The sequence below is a fragment of the Ranitomeya imitator genome, chromosome 3 (genome assembly GCF_032444005.1).
Source record: "Ranitomeya imitator isolate aRanImi1 chromosome 3, aRanImi1.pri, whole genome shotgun sequence".
Lineage (NCBI taxonomy): Eukaryota > Metazoa > Chordata > Amphibia > Anura > Dendrobatidae > Ranitomeya > Ranitomeya imitator.
This window is the reverse complement of record NC_091284.1, coordinates 236,009,368-236,030,567: the sequence shown is the minus strand read 5'-3', so window position 1 is coordinate 236,030,567 and position 21,200 is coordinate 236,009,368. Positions and strand designations below refer to the sequence as shown.

The window sequence follows — 21,200 nt, the reverse complement described above, 5'->3', positions numbered from 1 at the left end:
CGACTTCGGTAGAGATGTAAGTCGTTGAGCTGCGGGATGCGAACGGCGGAAGTGAGCACACAGCGACCGTGCCCTCTGCAGAACCCCATCTAGTCCGGGATAGTTGGATAAAAATTGCTGGACATCCAGGTTCAAAACGTGAGCCATACAAGGCACGTGTGTGACATTGCCCCGGTGAAGGGCCGCACCCAGGTTTGCAGCATTGTCGCACACGGCCTTCCCTGGCTGCAGGTTCAGTGGAGACAACCATTGATGGAACTTGGTCTCCAGAGTTGACCACAACTCCTCAGCTGTGTGACTCGCATTTCCCAGACATTTCAAGGTAAACACAGCCTGATGCTGTTGAGCCCTGGTAACAGCATAGTAAGGAAGTGTGCAGTTAGAACGCGGGTGGCATAACCAGACAGGCTTTGGGTGCAGGTGGAGGACCGAGAGGAGGTTGAGGAGGCAGAAGCAGTAGAGGAACTTCTAGATACAGAGGATTGACGAGCAACTCGTGGGGACGACAAGACTTGGACAGCAGCCCCTTCTCCTGATGTCACCATAGTTACCAAGTGCCCAGTCACCGACATATAACGCCCCATGTCTTCTCGTCAAAGTGTATGTGGTGAAATGCACCCTGTCACACACAGTTTCTCAAGGAAGCGGTGATGTTGTGTGCGACATGCTGGTGTAGCGCAGGCACAGCTTTCTTTGAGAAGTAGTGGCGACTGGGCATCTGGTACTGGGGCACTGCGACGGACATAAGGTCTCGAAAATCCTCTGTGTCCACCAGGCGGAAAGGCAGCATTTCTGTAGCCAACAGCTTGCAGATGGTGACATTCAACCTCTTGGCTTTGTCATGGCTAAGAGGAAATGGTCTTTTACTTGTCCACATCTGAGGGCTGGCTGCCGTGCTTAGACGGAGTTGAGTAGGATGTCCCCGGCAAACTGCTGGTCTGTGAGGAAGGTGCAGGTGGAGATATTATGTTGCCTTGATCAAAATGTGGTCTCGATGTCGGACAGTGCTCAACATCAGCAGGTGTTTCCACTTGCAAATGTCCTGACAACCTGCCACTCACACTAGCTGTTGCGGGTAAAAAAGGGGGAAGGTCTGCGTCCAAAACCACGTGCGACTGCTGTCCCCACAGTCACGGAGGATGAAGAGGCTGCGGATGCACTTGATGGGGCAGACAGTGGTTGGCCCGGCCCACTAGGGCGCATTATAGCCCAGTGAGCTTCCCACTGCAACTTATGCCTCATATCCATGTGACGGTTCGTGCATGAAGTACTCAAACTATTAATTTTTGGCCTCTACTGAGATTTTGGTGACAATTCTTACAAACATGAGTTGGGTCATCCTTTGCGATCTCAAAAAATGCCCAGGCTGTGAAAGGCTTAGAGCCCATGCGATCTGAAAAGCCACCGCGACTTGTGCTCAGAGGCACAGTTGTGGTTGAAGATGCAGTTGTTGACGTGCTTCCAGTACTCCGTCTCTGTCCAGGAAGGTGCAACCTAACCTCGTCATCAGACTCGTCACTAGCCTCCTCCTCCACCTCCTCTGCTGACCTCCTGGACTGGCGGACTGTGGGTTGACAGTAAGTGGGGTCTACAAACTCGTCATCATCATCCTGTGTGTTCTCATGCCCGTCGTCCTCAGAGCCAACCTCTTCCTGCCCCGACCGAAAAGTCAAGTTTTCGTTCCAATCAGGTATCTCAGTCTCATCTTCTTCCTCATTGTCTCCACCAACATGAGTTACAGTTTGGGAACGAGGGTCTACATTATGCTCAGAACCTTCATCTGGGCCTGGATCCGACTCCCAAAGATTCTGGGCATCCGTGCAGATCATTTCCTCATCTGGATTCACAGAAGCTCTGGAGCAGACCTGTGATTCCCAGGCTATAGTATGAGTAAACAGCTCTGCAGACTCAACCATGTGTGTTACCCCATGCTCAGACGGGTGGCTGGAGACTTGGGAGCTGTGAGGAAGCAAGTGCGATTTGGGTGACACTTCTGAGGACTGGAGTATTTCTGATGTTGAGGTGGAGGAGAGCCCACTTGAACGAGCACTTGATATCTGTTCAAGCATCTGCTGTTTTTGTGCCTCATCTGGAATTTGTAGCGATGCTCGTAGCGTAAGAAAGGGATCATATCAGATTGTCCACGAAAAGAAGTAGACATCTTACTTTGGCTGGAAGATGGTCTTTCTTCTGCAGATGTTACTGTTGCTTTACCACCTACCCCACGGACACAACCTTTTTTTCCCTTTCCAACATGCCTATTCCCCTTTCCACCAGCAGCAGGCCTTTTGCTACTCATTTTGGTGCTTTACTAATTGGCAACTCTGTATCTGTAGTTGTTGGCACAAAAAACGATGGATGAAAACCGAGCAGAGCTGAGTGGCCAAACTGTGCTCCTAGGCCCAAAAGGATTTACTGGGTTAGATGTAGTACAAATTTAGATACACAGGCGTTGTAGCTTCACAGGCGGGCTCCTTCGCTGACGTGCGAACACTGCTCCTAGGCCCAAAACTATTTACTGGGTTAGATGCAGTAAGAATTTAGATACACAGGTGTTGTAGTTAGCTTCACAGGCGGGCTACTCCGCTGACGTGCAGACACCATTTCTAAGCCCAAAATGATTGGCTGAGCTAGATTACAGCAAATGCTGTGACAAACACTTGCACAGCACTGGCACAGACCTGCCTGGCAAAAAGTGCTATGAACTGCTGTAACTTACCCTGAAAAGGGCTGATATTACAACTAGTCCCGACTCCCTAAACCTGGCATTCTCTTGATGAGCTTCAAGAGGTAGTCACCGGGAATGGTTTTCACTTAATAGGTGTGCCCTGTCAGGTTTCATAAGTGGGATTTCTTACCTTATAAATGGGATTGGAACCATCAGTTGTGTTGTGCAGAAGTCTGTTGGATACACAGCTGATAGTCCTACTGAATAGACTGTTAGCTGCTTTTTTCTTGCCATAATACAAATTCTAAGTAAAGAAAAACGGGTGGCCATCATTACTTTAAGAAATGAAGGTTAGTCAGTCCGAAAAATTGGGCAAACTTTGAAAGTGTCCCCAAGTGCAGTGGCAAAAACCATCAAGATCTACAAAGAAACTGGCTCACATGAGGACTGCCCCAGGAAAGGAAGACCAAGAGTCACGTCTTCTTCTGAAGAGAAGTTTATCCTTGTCACCAGCCTCAGAAATCGCAGGTTAACAGCAGCTCAGATTAGAGACCAGGTCAATGCCACACAGAGTTCTAGCAGCAGACACATCTCTGCAACAACTGTTAAGAGGAGACTTTATGCAGCAGGCCTTCATGGAAAAATAGCTGCTAGGAAATCACTGCTGAGGACAGGCAACAAGCAGAAGAGACTTGTTTGGGCTAAAGAATACAAGGAATGGACATTAGACCAGTGGAATTCTGTGCTTTGGTCTGATGAGTCCAAATTTGAGGTCTTTGGTTCCAACCACCGTGTCTTTGTGCAGCGCACAAAAGGTGAACGGATGGACTCTACATGCCTGGTTCCCACCGTGAATCATGGAGGAGGAGGTGTGATAGTGTGGGGGTGCTTTGCAGGTGACATTGTTGTGGATTTATTCAAAATTGAAGGCATACTGAACCAGCATGGCTACCACAGCATCTTGCAGCGGCATGCTATTCCATCCGGTTTGCGTTTAGTTGGACCATCATTTATTTTTCAACAGGACAATGACCCCAAACACCTCCAGGCTGTGTAAGGGCTATTTGACCAAGTAGGAGAGTGATGGGGTGCTATGCCAGATGACCTGGCCTCCAGTCACCAGACCTGAACCCAATCGAGATGGTTTGTGTGAGCTGGACCGAAGAGTTAAGGCAAAAGGGCCAAGAAGTGCTAAGCATATCTGGGAACTCCTTCAAGATTGTTGGAAGACCATTCCCGATGACCTACATCTTGAAGCTCATCAAGAGAATGCCAAGAGTGTGCAAAGCAGTCATCAAAGCAAAAGGTGGCTACTTTGAAGAACCTAGAATATTAGACATAATTTCAGTTGTTTCACACTTTTTTGTTAAGTATATAATTCCACATGTGCTAATTCATAGTTTTGATGCCTTCAGTGTGAATGTACAATTTTCATAGTCATGAAAATACGGAAAAATCTTTAAATGAGAAGGCGTGTCCAAACTTTTGGTCTATACTGTGTGTGTATATGTGTGTGTGTGTATATGTGTATATATGTATGTATATATATATATATATATATATATATATATATATATATATATATTAGTCATGGCCAAAAGTATTGACACCCCTGCAATTATGTCAGATAATACTCATTTTCTTCCTGAAAATGATTGCAAACACAAATTATTTGGTATTATCCTCATTTAATTTGTCTTAAATGAAAAAACACAAAAGAGAATGAAGCAAAAAGCAAAACATTGATCATTTTGCACAAAACTCCAAAAATGGGCCAGACAAAAGTATTGGCACCCTCAGCCTAAAAATTGGTTGCACAAACTTTAGCCAAAATAACTGCGACCAACCGCTTCCGGTAACCATCAATGAGTTTCTTACAATGCTCTGCTGGAATGGAATTTTAGACCATTCTTCTTTAACAAACTGCTCCAGGTCCTTGATATTTGAAGGGTGCCTTCTCCAAACTGCCATTTTTAGATCTCTCCACAGGTGTTCTATGGGATTCAGGTTTGGACTCATTGCTGGCCACCTTAGAAGTCTCCAGTGCTTTCTGTCAAACCATTTTCTAGTGCTTTTTGAAGTGTGTTTTGGGTCATTGTCCTGCTGGAAGACCCATGACCTCTGAGGGAGACCCAGCTTTCTCACACTGGGCCCTACATTATGCTGCAAAATTTGTTGGTAGTCTTCAGACTTCATAATGCCATGCACACGATCAAGCAGTCCAGTGCCAGAGGCAGCAAAGCAACCCCAAAACATCAGGGAACCTCCGCCATGTTTGACTCTAAGAACCGTGTTCTTTTCTTTGAATGCCTCTTTTTTTCTCCTGTAAACTCTATGTTGATGCATTTGCCCAAAAAGCTCAACTTTTGTCTCAGCTGACCAGAGAACATTCTTCCAAAACGTTTTAGGCTTTTTCAGGTAAGTTTTGGCAAACTCCAGCCTGGCTATTTTGTCTCTGGGTAAGAAGTGGGGTCTTCCTGGGTCTCCTACCATACAGTCCCTTTTCATTCAGACGCCGACGGATAGTACGGGTTGACACTGTTGTACCCTCAGACTGCAGGGCAGCTTGAACTTGTTTGGATGTTAGTCGAGGTTCTTTATCCAACATCCGCACAATCTTGCATTGAAATCTCTTGTCAATTTTTCTTTTCCGTCCACATCTAGGGAGGTTAGCCACAGTGCCATGGGCTTTAAACTTCTTGATGGCACTGCGCACGGTAGACACAGGAACATTCAGGTCTTTGGAGATGGACTTGTAGCCTTGAGATTGCTCATGCTTCCTCACAATTTGGTTTCTCAAGTCCTCAGACAGTTCTTTGGTCTTCTTTCTTTTCTCCATGCTCAATGTGGTACACACAAGGACACAGGACAGAGGTTGAGTCAACTTTAATCCATGTGAACTGGCTGCAAGTGTGATTTAGTTATTGCCAATACCTGTTAGGTGCCCCAGGTAAGTTACAGGTGCTGTTAATTACACAAATTAGAGAAGCATCACATGATTTTTCGAACAGTGCCAATACTTTTGTCCACCCCATTTTTTATGTTTGGTGTGGAATTATATCCAATTTGGTTTTAGGACAATTCTTTTTGTGTTTTTTCATTTTAAGACAAATTAAATGAAGATAATAATACAATTTGTGTTTGCAATCATTTTCAGGAAGAAAATGAGTATTATCTGATAGAATTGCAGGGGTGTCATTACTTTTGGCCATGACTATACTATAATATAAAATATTATATATATATATATATATTCCGTCTTTCTGTCCTCAACTTCCGTAACGAAAATCCCGCGTCACTGATTGGTCTCGGCAGCTGCCTGTCATGGCTGCCACGACCAATCAGCGACGGGCACAGTCCGATTAGTCCCTCCCCTACAATCACAGTGCCTGCCGCCCGCTCCATGCTCCCCGCAGTCAGTGTCCCCGGTGCCCGCTCCATACTCCCCGCAGTCACTGTCCCCGGCGCTCCGCTCCATACTCCCCGCTCCATGCTCCCCGCAGTCAGTGTCCCCAGCGCCCACTGCATACTCCCTGTAGTCAGTGCCTGCTCCATAATCCCCTCCAGTCACCGCTCACACAGGGTTAATGCCAGGTGTAATGGACCGCGTTATGCCGCGGGTAACGCACTCCGTATCCGCTGCTATTAACCCTGTGTGACCAAGTTTTTACTATTGATGCTGCCTATGCAGCATCAATAGTAAAAAGATCTAATGTTAAAAATAATAAAAAACAAAAAACCTGCTATTCTCACCTTCCGTTGTCGGACGATGCGCTTTCGCCGGCCGCCATCTTCCGTTCCCAGAGATGCATTGCGAACTTACCCAGGAGACTTAGCGGTCTCGCGAGACCGCTAAGTCATCTGGGTAATTTCGCAATGCATCCTGGGAACGGAAGATGGCGGCCGCATCACACAGCTTCGCTGGATCCCAGGGGTGAGTATATAACTATTTTTTATTTTAATTGTTTTTTTTTAATAGGGATATGGTGCACACACTGCTAAATACTGCGTGGGCAGTGTTATATAGCTACGTGACTGGGCAATATACTATGTGGCTGGGCAATATACTACGTGACTGGGCAATATACTACGTGGCTCTGTGCTGAATACTACGTCGCTGGGCAATATGCCACTGGGCAATATACTACGTGATTGGGCAATATACTACGTGGCTCTGTGCTGAATACTACGTGGCTGGGCAATATACTACGTGGCTGGGCAATATACTACGTGGCTGGGCAATATACTACGTGGCTGGGCAATATACTACGTGGCTGGGCAATATACTATGTGGGCTGTGCAATATACTACGTGACTGGGCAATATACTACGTAGCTGGGCAATATATTACGTGGTTGGGCAATATATTACGTGGCTGGGCAATATACTACATGGTTGGGCAATATACTACGTGGCTGGCCAATATACTTCGTGGGCTGTGCAATGCAATATACTACGTGGGCATGCATATTCTAGAATACCCGATGCATTAGAATCGGGCCACCATTATATATATAGATAGATAGATAGATAGATAGATAGATAGCAAAAAAGGAAAACTGCACTCAAAATAAGAAAAGAAGTGGACTTTAATGCCTGAACGGCGTGGCATGTGATGTGATGTCCTTTTTCAAGCACTGAACATACAAGTGAGATACGCTTATATAGAGAACACATATGTTCTTCATTAATCGATTATTGAACAATATTAAGAATTTGAGCATCAGTGTATACATAATCAATAATCACAAAAAGTGCATAAGTGCATTTTTAATACATTCATTAAAATATAATATTTATTTATAAATAGCATAAAGTGCAAAGTGATTACTAATAAAATTCATTAAACAATCAATTAAACCAAATCAGGTGTCTCTGTCTTATGAAACAAAATCACAGCACACTTACAGTGGGGCAAAAAAGTATTTAGTCAGTCAGCAATAGTGCAAGTTCCACCACTTAAAAAGATGAGAGGCGTCTGTAATTTACATCATAGGTAGACCTCAACTATGGGAGACAAACTGAGAAAAAAAAATCCAGAAAATCACATTGTCTGTTTTTTTAACATTTTATTTGCATATTATGGTGGAAAATAAGTATTTGGTCAGAAACAAACAATCAAGATTTCTGGCTCTCACAGACCTGTAACTTCTTCTTTAAGAGTCTCCTCTTTCCTCCACTCATTACCTGTAGTAATGGCACCTGTTTAAAATTGTTATCAGTATAAAAAGACACCTGTGCACACCCTCAAACAGTCTGACTCCAAACTCCACTATGGTGAAGACCAAAGAGCTGTCAAAGGACACCAGAAACAAAATTGTAGCCCTGCACCAGGCTGGGAAGACTGAATCTGCAATAGCCAACCAGCTTGGAGTGAAGAAATCAACAGTGGGAGCAATAATTAGAAAATGGAAGACATACAAGACCACTGATAATCTCCCTCGATCTGGGGCTCCACGCAAAATCCCACCCCGTGGGGTCAGAATGATCACAAGAACGGTGAGCAAAAATCCCAGAACCACGCGGGGGGACCTAGTGAATGAACTGCAGAGAGCTGGGACCAATGTAACAAGGCCTACCATAAGTAACACACTACGCCACCATGGACTCAGATCCTGCAGTGCCAGACGTGTCCCACTGCTTAAGCCAGTACATGTCCGGGCCCGTCTGAAGTTTGCTAGACAGCATTTGGATGATCCAGAGGAGTTTTGGGAGAATGTCCTATGGTCTGATGAAACCAAACTGGAACTGTTTGGTAGAAACACAACTTGTCGTGTTTGGAGGAAAAAGAATACTGAGTTGCATCCATCAAACACCATACCTACTATAAAGCATGGTGGTGGAAACATCATGCTTTGGGGCTGTTTCTCTGCAAAGGGGCCAGGACGACTGATCCGGGTACATGAAAGAATGAATGGGGCCATGTATCGTGAGATTTTGAGTGCAAACCTCCTTCCATCAGCAATGGCATTGAAGATGAAACGTGGCTGGGTCTTTCAACATGACAATGATCCAAAGCACACCGCCAGGGCAACGAAGGAGTGGCTTCGTAAGAAGCATTTCAAGGTCCTGGAGTGGCCTAGCCAGTCTCCAGATCTCAACCCTATAGAAAACCTTTGGAGGGAGTTGAAAGTCCGTGTTGCCAAGCGAAAAGCCAAAAACATCACTGCTCTAGAGGAGATCTGCATGGAGGAATGCGCCAACATACCAACAACAGTGTGTGGCAACCTTGTGAAGACTTACAGAAAACGTTTGACCTCTGTCATTGCCAACAAAGGATATATTACAAAGTATTGAGATGAAATTTTGTTTCTGACCAAATACTTATTTTCCACCATAATATGCAAATAAAATTTTTTTTTCTCAGTTTGTTTCCCATAGTTGAGGTCTACCTATGATGTAAATTACAGACGCCTCTCATCTTTTTAAGTGGTGGAACTTGCACTATTGCTGACTGACTAAATACTTTTTTGCCCCACTGTACGTGTGTTCCTTAATATGCGCTCGATCTTCGGCATCTCCCTAAAGCTACTGCGCATGTCTGTGACGCATACTTCAAACCTGACCCAAAGCACTATGGTCCGCATCTGCGCAGAGCTATTCTGAGGATAACGGCGCCATGTTGGTTAAGGTATACCCCATACTTGCAAACAAGCGCAAAGAGGAAACTCAAAAAAACAAAGTGGCGATCACAATCATAATCTCTTGTGATGGTTTAAAGGAATACACCCTACAGTTTTCAAAAAAACTAAAACATTATACTGCTGGCACAAATGGTCAGGACATAAGTCCAGTATATAGTGTCATTAGATACGAGACATCTTCCCCAATCAAGAGGGATGTCACGGACCAATGCAAAGATCTAGAGATCCTAAGGGGCGGACAATTCCCTGTGTTTCTCCTATCTATTACAAAGACACCAAGTGACCACATATATTTGCCCGGAATATCAGAAATGTTCAGATAAATAAAATCAAAAAGAGTGCTATTCCAATATTTCTTTATTAAGTCCTATTTTCTCAATAAGATTATCCAAGAGATTAAATAATTCCCAAAAAATAACATCACATTATTTATAAATTGTGCTGGTTTCATAGACCGGGACATCTGAAAAAATAAAGAAAAAAGATTATTTATAACAAATGAGAAAATATGTTTTTTTAAACATAAAACAACAAACATAGAATAAAAATCGCTATATTTCAAATAATTTGATTTAATTTATAGTCTACATTAAGACCATGTGGTTTCTAAGTATTTAATTTCATTATCCATTCCAATTCCCTCATTTTGAGTAACCGTACACGGTCACCCCCTCTTCTCTGAACAATTATCATGTCTATGATACGAAAGCGCAATTTCTCAGTAGGTAGCTTTTCTGCAAAATGTTGAGACTGGTAAGTCCATACGTTTCTTCCTTATGGAATGCCGGTGTTGATTAATCCACATTTTAAAATCACATGTTGTCTTACCGACATACCATAAGGAACAGGGACATTGCAATAGATATACAACAAATTCTGAATCACAAGTCAGATAGTGTTGTATCTTAAATTCTTTGAGTTATAGGATGGGTAAAGCTGGAGCCCTTGATCATTAAAGTACAATTAACGCAGGAAAGACATGGAAAGCACCCTTTTCTAACATGACCAGAAAGTGTAGTTTGGCTAGATTTTTTAAAAGAACCAATATCCGATTTTTCCAAAGTAGAAGCTATGGTACGGTTACTTATATATGAAAAGATTGATTTAGAAAATTCTGTGGAAGGCATTTATGCAACATACCCCATTGTTTACATATGATATTTGAAATCTTACTACTTTCCTCACAAAATGATTTAACAAAGGGGATATGATCAAGTACTTTTTTATTAGGGTTTTCTCTGGTGGAGGTCTTCCCTTTTCAACATAACTTTATTTTTTTGAATATTTAAAAGATTTTTCGGATAACTTCTGTCTGAAACCTTTTTTAAAGTGCCTTCCATAGATTTTTTTCAATGATTTATCATCACGCTCAATTCTTTTGGTTCTTAACAATTGACTAAAGGGGATAGATTCCTTAGTTTTTTTGGGATGTTGACTATTAAAAAGTAAAAGATCATTTTTATCTGTCATTTTCGAATACGACTGAGTGACAAGTCTGTCATTTTCAATTCCCACATCATGCATCCAAAAACTGGATGTCTGTGTTTGAGTACACAAGAGTGAACTTGATTGTATCATCAATTGTATTCAAGTACTCAAAACTCCAAAAGTAAATTCTCTGTACCAGTCTAAATGAGGAAGACATCATCTATGTATCTCCACCACGCAGCCACATAGCCATAGTGGTGGGACACATAGATGAAGTCCTCCTCAAGGACACTCAAAACGATGTTTGCATAAGTGGGCGCCATGTTGGCGCACATGGCTACCCCCCGGAATTGCAAATAAAAGGTATCACCAAAGAAAAAATAATTCCTAGTCAAAATCAATTCCAACAATTGTATAGATTTTCTGGTTTTTACAGGATATTGGGTGGTTAGCAATTTTTTATCAACTGCATCAAGACCTCTACTATGTTCAATAGATGTGTACAATGAGGTCACATCAAATGAGGCCAGTATCACCTCCTCCATCAATTCTATTCCACCAATTTTTTCATGAAAATCTGTTGTATCCCTAATGAATGATTCTGTACAATTGGTAATTGGATTAAGAATTTTATCAAGAAAAATCCCAATATGGGACAGAATGGAGTCACAACCTGAGACAATGGGCCTACCCGGTGTGTGTACGAGAGACTTATGTATTATTGGTAAAATATATATCACCGGAGTGATTGGAAATGTAACAGTCAAAAAATCATACAAATCTTGATCAATAATTTGCATTTCAAGAGCATCATCTAGAACGCTTTTTATATCCCTCACAATATCAAACTTCGGATCATGAGCAAGTCTCTCGTACACCTCCGGGTCACCCAGCTGCCTATGAATTTCCTCGAGGTAATCCTTTTTGTCCATAATGACAACTGCACCCCCTTTGTCAGCATTTATTATTTCATCATATGCTAAGTCATAGAGGGCCTCCATCTCCCCCACTGTCATATTAGGATATAAAAATTATTTTGTGCACTCTTTTTTTCAATTTCTCTGTCATTATTAACAGCTGCAATGAATGCTTCTATTACAGAGGAGTTCTCAGGTGGAATAAAATTGCTTTTTTTCTTTAAAGCTAATTGTTTCAAACTCAGATCACTATTGGGGATTTTTTCAACTTGTGGTTTATTACAAAACCATTCCTTTCATTTGATAGATCTAAAAAATCATTGTATGTCAATATTTAATTGGAACCCGTTCACATGTGTACTCAGCCCAAAAGATAACCCCTTGTTCAAAACTGATATTTGATTTTCAGTAAGGATTTTTTGAGATATTTACTATTAGACTTGTTCCTTGCTCCTTGTCGCCATTTGTTTTTCCACTGGTGATTTGTTTTTCCCTTTTCTCTCTCCGATGTTTTTTTTCATCCCCTTTTCCTGTTGTTTTCATTTTTTCTTTTGGGAGATCTGAACCTAAAAAAAATAGTCAGGTTACAAAATTTCATTATTAGAAAAATCCAAAACATCCCTTCTCATCCAGTAACCTTTTTTCCTCTAAGCTCCTGAATTTTCTTTCTGCCAATTATAGATGTTTCCATCTCTGTAGTCCTCCATATCTCGATTCCATTTCCTACGCTTAGTATCTTCCAGTTCCAAACGTAATTTATCCATTTTTATTTTTATAGACCCCTTAAAGCCATTCCATTCCTCTTCCTTTATGAGACTTTTTATTTCAGATTCTACTGATAATATTTCAGAGTTGAGTTTCTTAGTCTCCTGTTGCAAAAAATCAATATTCAAAAGGATGATATCCAAACCATATTTGTTGGAGATCATACTAAATCTTGCACATAAAATTGCATCATTAGACATTAAATTTGGGCGGATGTTGGAACGAAGTCCTCTTGGAATTTTTTTTAGCTTTATAGTATTCACTAAGAGTAACTAAATGTAATTGTGCTGTTGTAGGATTTTTTTTATCAAATTTTCATATTTCACTTTAAGATCATATAGTGATGGTGTACTCAGGAAGGTGGCATCCACCTCCAATTCCCCGAGAATTCTTTCTCCATCCTCACTAGCATAAGCAAAAACGCCAGGTTCAAACACATTATTTTTCCATAGTCCACACTGGAAAGTATAAAAAAACACAGAAAAATGGAAGAAAAAACAGAAGAAAAAATAGTTTGATGCAAATTTCCACAGAGCATAAGTATAGATACAAAACTGGAACAGCATCTAATATTACCGCAGTAATATTGCAGTAATATTAGATGCTGTTCCAGTTTGATCTATCTATCTATCTATCTATCTATCTATCTATCTATCTATCTATCTATCTATCTATCTATCTATCTATCTATCTTATAATCTCCCTAAGGTATGCTCACACCTACTGGGAATACTTATTCAGGTAAACACTACATATACACATACATATTTCCTCTCTTGAGTTCTCTGTGACAATTTTCTATATCCATGCAATTATTCCTTCAGATTTATGCTATGCATTTTGTATGCACTGAGCACTTTATTTCCTTTTTCACTCCAGGTATATAGGTTTTTAGGAGAAGAGGGATATAGTACTCACTGCTTGCATTACAATTTGTATTTGTGCATTTAGATTTCACCTTGGAGGAACCCCAATATCCCTATATTTTAAGTACTTTTTTTCCTGTTTACTTAGTGCACGTGATTTATGATCTCTATTAGGCTTGAATATTATTTATGATCTCTCCTTTCTTTCGTTTAATAGTATGACCATCCTCCCTTCTTTTAATCAGTTTTATTATGTACCAATTAAACAATAGATTTAAGATTTATTTTTATAATCGTGTTGCTTTATGCTTATAGGTTTTTATATTTAACACATGATTACTACAGTACTAGCCTATTGCTAACTTTAATAAACAGCAGCTCTTTATCTTTGACGTTGTTGTAGGGTGTTATTGCCATACTCATACTGACCCACAGAATGAAGATAATACTTCATTTGCACAGGACGGTGAATTGCGTAAAATTAATCAAGATGGTACAAAACAAATGGCAGAACTGCTGTTTCATAAAAAGGAAGGTTGCAGTAGGAAGGCAAGGAATAGAAAGTTTTATCATGTTACCAATTTGTCCATAAAGATTTATTTATTTTTGTAATATGCCTGTTAGTTGTTTTATATAGATTTTTATGATTATGACAATACCAAAATTTTTTTTTTAATTTATTATTGTTTTGTGTTGCCATATTCTGATATCTATGAGATTAAACTTGTTTTTATCAACAGAATTGTTGAGAGACCATTTTTTTTAAACTTTTTTTTTATTGCAAAATGTAGTTATCATTAGCACCATTTTGAGATGTACAACTTTGCAACTTTGGTATGAGTCTTTATTACTCTTTTGGGAAGACTGAGTGGAAAAAAAAACAAAAAAACAACTCTTGATTATAAATACAGGGTGGGCCATTTTATATGGATACACCTAAATAAAATGGGAATGGTTGGTGATATCGACTATTTTGGATCCAACTTAATTTTTTTCAGTGGGAAGAGGGTCATGTGACACATCAATCTTATTGAGAATTTCACAAGAAAAGCAATGGTGTGCTTGGTTTTAACACAACTTTATTCTTTCATGAGTTATTTACAAGTTTATGACCACTTAGAAAATGTGTTCAAAGTGCTACCACTTGTGTTGATTGTCAATGCAACCCTCTTCTCCCACTCTTGACACACTGATAGCAACACTGCAGAAGAAATGCTAGCACAGGCTTCCAGTATCCTTTGTTTCAGATGCTGCACATCTCGTATGTTCACAGCATAGACAGTTGCCTTCAGATGACTCTAAAGATATAAGTTTCAGCGGGTCAGATCGGGAAAGTGGTGGCCATTCAACTGGCCCACGACGACCAATCCACTTTCCAGGAAACTGTAGGAATGCTCGGACCTGACACCCATAATGTGGTGGTGCAAAAAAAAAAAAACTTGGATCCAAAATGGCCAACTTCAAAATGGCTGCCATGGTCACCACTCATCTTGAAAAGTTTTATTCCTCACAAATACTAATGTGCCACAAACAGGAAGTTGATATCACCAACCATTTCCATTTTATTTAGATGTATCCATATAAATGTCCCACCCTGTACATCTGTGAAGATACCATGTATGTGTAATAAAATATATATGTATGTATATGTGTGTGTATGTATGTATGTATGTATGTATGTATGTATATATATATATATATATATATATATATATACATATACACACACACTAGATGGTGGCCCGATTCTAACGCATCGGGTATTCTAGAATACGTATGTATATAGCAGCCACATAGTATATAGCACAGGCCACGTAGTATATAGGAGTACTACGTGGCCTGTGGTATATACCATGTGGCTGCTATATACATACATACATATTGTAGAATATCCGATGCGTTAATATAGGCCACGCAGTAAATAACACAGCCCACGTAGTATATAACATAGCCCACACAGTATATAGCAGCCACGCAGTATATAACAGCCCACGTAGTATGTAACACTGGCTACGTAATATATAGCACAGCCAACATAGTATCTAACAGTGGCCACGTAGTATATAGCACGCAGTATAGAACACAACCACGTAGTATATAACACTGCCCATGTAGTATATAGCATCCATGTAGTATATAACGCAGCCTACGCAGTATAGAAACACTGCCCACATAGTATCTAACACTGGCCACGTAGTATATAGCAGCCACGCGGTATCTAACACAGCCCAAGTAGTATTTTGCAGTGTAGGCACCATATCCCTCTTAAAAAAAATTATTAAAATAAAAAATAGTTATATACTCACCCGGCGGGATCCAGAGTAGATCCAGCAAACCTCTGGCGATGCGCGCGCGGCTGCCGCCATCTTGCATTCCCAGGATGCATTGCGAAATTACCCAGATCACTTAGCGGTCTCACGAGACTTCTGGGTAATTTCGCAATGCATCTCTAGGACCAGAAGCTGGCGGCAGGCGCGAGCGCATCGTCGTACTACGGAAGGTGAGAATAGCAGGTTTTTTTTTTTTTTTAATTATTTTTAACATTAGATCTTTGTACTATTGATGCTGCATAGGCAGCATCAATTGTAAAAACTTGGTCACACCGGGTTAATAGCGGCGGTAACGGAGTGAGTTACCCGCGGCATAACGCGGTCCGTTACCGCTGGCATTAACCCTGTGTGAGCGGTGACTGGAGGGGAGTATGGAGCGGGCACTGACTGCGGGGAGTATGGAGCGGGCGCCGGGCACTGACTGCGGGGAGTAAGGAGCGGCCATTTTTCCGCCGGACTGTACCCGTCGCTGATTGCCGTGATAGATATCCGTGACAGACAGAGAGAAAGACGGAAGTGACCCTTAAGGTACCGTCACATTTAGCGACGCTGCAGCGATCTAGACAACGATCCTGATCGTTGCAGCGTCGCTGTGTGGTCGCTGGAGAGCTGTCACACAGACAGCTCTCCAGCGACCAACGATGCGAAGTCCCCGGGTAACCAGGGAAACATCGGATTACTAAGCGCAGGGCCGCGCTTAGTAACCCGATGTTTACCCTGGTTACCAGCGTAAACGTAAAAAACAAACACACACTACATACTTACATTCCGGTGTCTGTCCCCCGGCGCTGTGCTTCTCTGCACTGACTGTGAGCGCCAGCCGGAAAGCACAGCGGTGACGTCACCGCTATGCTCTGCTTTCCGGCCGGCCGGTGCTCACAGTGCAGAGAAGCACAGCGCCGTGGGACAGACACCGGAATGTAAGTATGTAGTGTTTTTTTTTTTTTTTTACGTTTACGCTGGTAACCAGGGTAAACATCAGGTTACTAAGCGCGGCCCTGCACTTAGTAACCCGATGTTTACCCTGGTTACCAGTGAAGACATCGCTGAATCGGCGTCACACACGCCGATTCAGCGATGTCTGCGGGAGTCCAGCGACGAAATAAAGTTCTGGACTTTCTACGCCGACCAACGATGTCACAGCAGGATCCTGATCGCTGCTGCCTGTCAAACTCAACGATATCGCTAACCAGGACGCTGCAACGTCACAGATCGCTAGCGATATCGTTCAGTGTGAAGGTACCTTTAGACAGATAGATAGATATCTACTATATAATTATCTATCTATCTGCACTGCCTAAATGGATGCACAACGCCTCCAAGGAAACTGACAAAGCTTCCCATCATAGATGTAAACATCCAAAAAAGGAGGAAGAGCTTCCAAAATAGTGAAAAGGTGAGGATCCTTTATTTACTAACATCAGCCAGATTTCCACTCACTCTATGGAGCCTTTCTTGAACACTTTTTCATATATATGTACAGCGCTTTGAAAAAATATTCATACTACGTAAACACTTCGACATTACACCAGCAAACTTAAATGTTCTTTGTGTGAAATACCAGCACAAAGTATCAAATATTTGTGAAGTATAAAGAAAATTATACATGGTTTCCAAATTATTTTAAAAATATAAATCTGTAAATTGTGATGTGCATTTGCATTCCGCTTCCTGTTGTCTGATCCCGCTAAATAAAATCCTGAGTGCCCAATTTCCTCCAGAAGTCACATACTTATTAAATTGAGTCCACCTGTGTGGACTGTTCTGTGAAGGCCTCAGAGGTTTGTTTCACAGCATTAGGGATCAAACAGCATCATTGAAACCAAGGGACATACCACACAGCTCAGGGATTAAGTTAAGTTGTGGAGAGGAGTAAAGCATGGCTGGGATATATAAAGAAAAAAAACACACCAAGCTCTGAACATCTCATGAAGCGCTGCTCAGTCCATAATCCAAAAATGGAAGGAATATAGCACAACTGCAAACCTGCCAAGACATGGCTGTTCACCTAAACTGACATCCCAATCAAGGAGAGCACCAATTAGAGAAGCAGCCAAGAGGCCCATGTTCTTTTTGGAGGAGCTGCAGAGACCCACAGCTCAGGTGAGATAATTTGCTAACAGGACAACACTTAGTTGACAAATCTGACCATTTATTATTATTATTATTATTATTATACATTTTTTTTATAGTGCCATTTACTCCATGGCACTTTACATGTGAAAAGGGGCAAATATAGACAAATACAATAAACAGCAAAAAACAAGGCACTAACAGGTACAGAAGGAGGGGATGAGTGAGGATACACTAGGAGAAGGTAGAGCTGGTTGTGCGGCAGTTCAGTAGGTTGAGGATCACTGCAGGCTGTAGGCTTGTCGGAAGAGGTGAGTCTTCAGATTCCTTTTGAAGGTTTCTATGGTAGGCGAGAGTCTGATGTGTTGGGGTAGAGAGTTCCGGAGTATGGGGCAATCACGGGAGAAGTCTTGGATGCGGTTGTGGGAAGAAGAGATAAGGGGGAGTAGAGAAGGAGATCTTGTGAGGATTGAAGGTTGCATGGAGGTAAGCACCGTGAGACCATGTCACAGATGTATGGAGGAGACTGGATGTGGATGGCTTGGTATGTGATAGTAATTGTTTTGAACTGGAGTCTCTAGATGATCGGAAGCCAGTGAAGGGTTTGGCATAGGGGAGAGGCTGGGGAGTAGCTGGGAGACAGGTGGATTAGTCAGGCAGCAAAGTGTAGGATGGATTAGAGTGGTGCCAGAGTGCTAGAGGGGAGGCCAGAGAGTAGGAGGTTGCAGTAGTCAAGGCGTGAGATAAGGGTGTGCACTAGTGTTATTCAGTCGCCATGACGGCACCACGAGAGAGGGGATCCGCCCTTCAGGGACCGGAAATCTACAGACATAAAAGGGCGGCCCCTCTCTCCCGCATCAGTTGGTTTCCTGTCCCTGACAGGGGATCTTCTTCAGGCATACCTTGTGAAGAAGGTCGAAGAAAAGAAGATGGCCCAGTCCTGGCAGGCCAAATCCGGTAGCGGGGGTCCCTTACCTCGGTCTGTCCAGGATGCTGGAAGCACCACACGGCAGGGGAACTGCTGGTGTCGGTGTCAGCAGAGAGAAGCAGCCTTCAGAGAAAGTGCTTGCTTCTTAGTGACCCATCATCGCAGGTACCTGGTGAGTATGCGGGCAGCCCATCTTCTGAGGCTGTACCTGGCGGAGCCTTCCGGGGGCCTGGTCACATCCTAGCAAGGGTGTGCGCGTCATTCCGGGCGGTGGCCTTCATGCTCGGTGGCGCATCTGCTCGCAGCCTGCGTCCGTGACCGGACGGGGCAGATCCTGATGACACGGTCGGTGGCGTGGCCTGATGACATGGCCGGGCAAGCGCGGTAGAGCCGGGTCGGCCGATGGTGTTCCCGTAAGTGTCCGAGTCTGGCCGGTATGTGCGCTGAGGGCCGGAGATCGCGGGGTGAACGGCCAGACCTTGGAGAGGTCCCTATTATCAGCAGTCTTGGGAGGGGGAGGCCATCCAACATTAATCATTGTACCGGGCAGGTAACCTGGAGAACCTGCTGACCCCCATCAGGGGCAGTACCTTCGGAGCATATTTAATGAGATTGCTGTGGCTGCTTCATGCTTTCGACCCATTCCCAAGATGGAGTCACCGGAGCAAGGAGCACCGCAGCCTGAGAAGCAGCAGCAGCCTCAGCCCACAGAAGAGCCTCATGCTATCTCCCAGCAACAATCTAGTGGCAGTAGTCGCGCTGGTGTAGTTAAGAGTACTCAGAAATCAAGACCAACCAAGTCCTCAAGCCGTAAAGCATCACCGGCTAGAAAGGACCCCCCACTATCTACTGTACCACTCACTACACGTCAGGGGTAAGTGATCTACGTGAAAGTTCACTTGGTGATGTTCTGTTCCTCCTTATGTTCCCTCTCTCCTTATTAGGGGAGAAAATGTTTCGCCAAAGCTAAACACAGGGAGTGTGCCGAGTGTGGGGAATCACTCCCAGATGGTCATGAAAGAAAGTTATGTAAACCTTGTATACAGCAATTATTAGTGGAGGAGACCCCTGACCTTACTCCCAGCTTAAGGGATATGGTTAGACAAGAAATCAGGGGTTCTGTTAAATCCATATCCCAGAAAACAGATCTTAAAAAGGGGAAAGATCAGATCCCCAGTTTCGGATTTGGGATCGGATTTGTTTCCATCATCCTCTTCATCCATAGACACCGAGTCAGGTCACTCCTGTTTACCGCTGGATAGTTAATAGACTTCTTAAAGCGGTAAAAACTATGGGGATTGAGGAGCCCCAGTCAGAGTGGTCCATGCAGGACCTAATGTTCAAGGGGTTAGACCGGAAATCCCGAAGATCCTTCCCAGTGATTGATAAAATAAACACATTGATTACAAAGGAATGGAAAAAGCCCGAGAGAAAGGGTTCGCTCCCACCAGCATTTAAGAGGAGGTACCCATTCGAGGAAGAAGCATCATCCTCATGGGATAAGGCCCCGAAACTGGACGCGGCAGTAGCCAAAGCGTGCAAAAGGACCTCTCTTCCATTTGAAGATTTGGGAAATTTGAAAAGATCCACTAGACAGGAAGGCTGACGTTTTTCTTAAGGGTGCCTGGGAAACATCGGCAGGATCCCTAAGACCAGCAATTGCGGTCACTTTCACGGCACGACCACTAATGGTGTGGCTTGACCGCCTAGAGGACCAGCTAAAAAACAAAGTTCCTAGGAATGAAATTCTATCCTCCCTGCCTATAATTCAGGAGGCGGCAGCTTTTCTCTGATGCGTCGGCAGATTCTGTTAATTTGGCAGCCAGATCTTCAGCCCTTTCTAATGCAGCCCGTAGAGCCTTATGGATAAAATGTTGGCCAGGAGTCTTACAGTCCAGATCAAAACTGGGGCATTCCCTGTGAAGGGATGCATTTGTTTGGGCCAGTACTTGATGTACTGTTGGAAACGGCGGTGTCACGTCCGCTGCACATACTTACCCGGCTTCTTCCATCCCTCGGCGCACTCTCGATCCTGTCCCTCGCAGCTCTGCCTCCTCCTTCGCCGGCTCACGGCGTCCGGTCTCTCTGCGCATGCGCGGTCGCGTCTCCTCCGTCGCTGAGCCCTCTGGGAGGTCGCGACCCGATGGCTCCGCCCCAACATGGCGGAGCCCATCGGGTATTTCTTCCCGGCGTCTTTCGAGGCAAGACGCCTTTGCTTTGTAGGTGCACTGTCTGCCGTCAGTGTCCCTATGCCCTAGGCTCCCCAGTATTCGTATCTTTTCCCTGCTTAGTTCTCTCTTTGTCTCAGTGCTGTGTCCTGCCAAGTTCCGTGTTCCTGCTGTGTCCTGTCAAGTTCCGTGTTCCTGCTGTGTCCTGCCAAGTTCCGTGTTCCTGCCGTCTCCTGCCAAGTCCTGTGTTCCTGCTGTGTCCTGCCAAGTTCCGTGTTCCTGCTGTGTCCTGCCAAGTTCCGTGTTCCTGCTGTGTCCTGCCAAGTTCCGTGTTCCTGCTGTGTCCTGCCAAGTTCCGTGTTCCTGCTGTGTCCTGCCAAGTTCCGTGTTCCTGCTGTGTCCTGCCAAGTTCC

The 21,200-nt window shown here is 43.3% G+C and overlaps 2 long non-coding RNA genes across 2 annotated transcripts in view; one reads left to right on the top strand and one right to left on the bottom strand.

Moving 5' to 3' along the window:
* LOC138669637 (uncharacterized) overlaps positions 1 to 21,200 on the top strand; it is a 372,477-nt gene that overhangs the window by 112,040 nt on the left and 239,237 nt on the right. The gene's annotated exons all lie outside the window — the stretch shown is intronic.
* LOC138669638 (uncharacterized) overlaps positions 9,149 to 21,200 on the bottom strand; it is a 182,123-nt gene continuing 170,071 nt past the window's right edge. Inside the window, exons 3-4 of the long non-coding RNA XR_011319207.1 lie at positions 12,090 to 12,223; positions 9,149 to 9,775 (exon numbers count right to left, since the gene is read on the bottom strand). This is a non-coding gene — a long non-coding RNA (uncharacterized lncRNA). The remainder of the gene's footprint in view (positions 9,776 to 12,089; positions 12,224 to 21,200) is intronic.